The sequence below is a fragment of the Terrapene carolina genome, unplaced genomic scaffold, assembly GCF_002925995.2.
Source record: "Terrapene carolina triunguis isolate 2854851 unplaced genomic scaffold, T_m_triunguis-2.0 Scaffold95, whole genome shotgun sequence".
NCBI classification, from domain to species: domain Eukaryota; kingdom Metazoa; phylum Chordata; order Testudines; family Emydidae; genus Terrapene; species Terrapene triunguis.
Genome location: NW_020664446.1, coordinates 984960 through 986783, shown reverse-complemented (window position 1 = coordinate 986783; position 1824 = coordinate 984960). Strand labels below are relative to the sequence as shown.

The window sequence follows — 1824 nt, the reverse complement described above, 5'->3', positions numbered from 1 at the left end:
GGGGGGGTGCGGACTCTGGGAGGGAGTTTGGGTGCAGGAGGGGACTCCAGGCTGGGGCAGGGAGTTGGGGTGCAGGAGGGGGCTCAGGGCTGGGGCAGAGGGTTGGGGGGTGCGGACTCCGGGAGGGAGTTTGGGTGTGGGAGGGGACTCCGGGCTGGGGCAGGGAGACTAATCAATTAAGGTGGGCTATTATCAGCAGGAGAAAAAAACTTTTTAGTGATAATCAGGATGGCCCATTTCCAACAGTTGACAAGAAGGTGTGAGTAACAGTAGGGGGGAAATTAGCATGGGGAAATAGTTTTACTTTGTGTATACAGTGAACAGGGAAAGATTAAGATTCCTACTGTATTTTCCACTCCATGCATCCGATGAAGAGGGTTCTAGCCCACGAAAGCTTATGCCCAAATAAATGTGTTAGTCTCTAAGGTGCCACAAGGACTCCTGTTCTTTTTGCTGATACATGGCTACCCCTCTGAAATCTAGATAGTGTGACACCTACACTCAGTTCCTAGAGGTCTGACCTTGCCTGCAGCTGTATTCAGGTGAATGTTGTTTGCGGGGCCCCTTACCCAGCGATCCAGGCCAGTCTGTAGAACTGACCTGTCCCATCATTATTTACCACTCCACCAGTTCTGAGAATTTTACCAGCAACGGTTTCACATTTTCTTCCCGATCATTGATCAAGATATTGAATGGCATTGGGCCAAGGACATCCCTGTGGGACCCCACCAGAAACACCCCCAGTGGATGACGCTTCCCACTTACAATTACTTTCTGAGATCTCTCATTTACTCAGAGTTTAACCCAGGCGACACTGGTTTTGCAGAGTGCTGGATATGGGGTTTTAATCGGAATGTCACGCAGGGCTAAGCCCAGTGCCTTACAGAGAGCTCAGGCCTTGTCTAGACAGGGCAGTAAAGTGCTGGGGGGGGGGTGTGTGATTTGTAAAGTGCTCTAACTGCACCGTGCAGACCCTGCTGGTGTGCTCTAAAAGGTAATCTAGTTTGTTAATGTGACCTAGGTACCTTTTAGAGCATGCCAGCAGGGTCTCCGGGGGGAGGGGCCCTTCAGCTGTGAGGACTGCGCCAGTCACAGATGTAACGGTAGAATACGCTGACAGAAAGGAATCGGCTCAGGTATTGGTCCCAGAGGAATGGAAGGAGCTTTCTTGCTGTAACTACTTTGCAGGGCCATTAACCTGTGCTGGCCCCACGGCCCCTGCTGGAGCTGCAGGCAGCAAGCACCCGAACAAAGAAAGCAGCTCGGTGCTTCAGCAGCTTCCTGGCCAGGAATCCGGATTTATGGGCAGGAAGGGCAGCTGTCTCAAGTGAGGTGATTTGTAGACGTAAGGCCGACCGTATCGACTAGTGCCATGGGGCCAACAGGGCCCAAGAGCTTCCCATTAGACAAGAAAAACCCAGAGGGTCCCATTTTATCTCTCTCCACCCTTTAATTCATTGCAGGAGCGCTTAGAAACTTAAGCTGTTGGAAATGGGGCTGGTTAATCAGCCCTTCAGACAGACCTATTAACCAGATCCTCCTGTCTCCAGCCTGGTTACAGAGGGGGCGGGAGCGTGACCCCCTGACCTTTCCTCGAAGGAGCAAGGCTGCTTGGCAGCACGGCTGGGTTTGTTGAATTGTGCACTAACCACATGGAGCTATGACCAGAACGCGAGTAACGGACCCGCAGCCCTTCAGCCGCTCGGGCTGTAACCAGCAGAGGCAGTGGAACATCACATGAAAGCTCTGTGCAGCCCCACTGGTGCACAGCCAACCAGCCCGTCTCCGGGCCCGCTGCCCGGGGCAGAACAGCTCAACCGGCCC

At 53.2% G+C, this 1824-nt stretch overlaps 1 protein-coding gene across 1 annotated transcript in view; it reads right to left on the bottom strand.

Moving 5' to 3' along the window:
* The window catches only part of HPSE2 (heparanase 2 (inactive)), a 264923-nt gene that overhangs the window by 2926 nt on the left and 260173 nt on the right, over positions 1-1824 (bottom strand). The window lies entirely within an intron of this gene.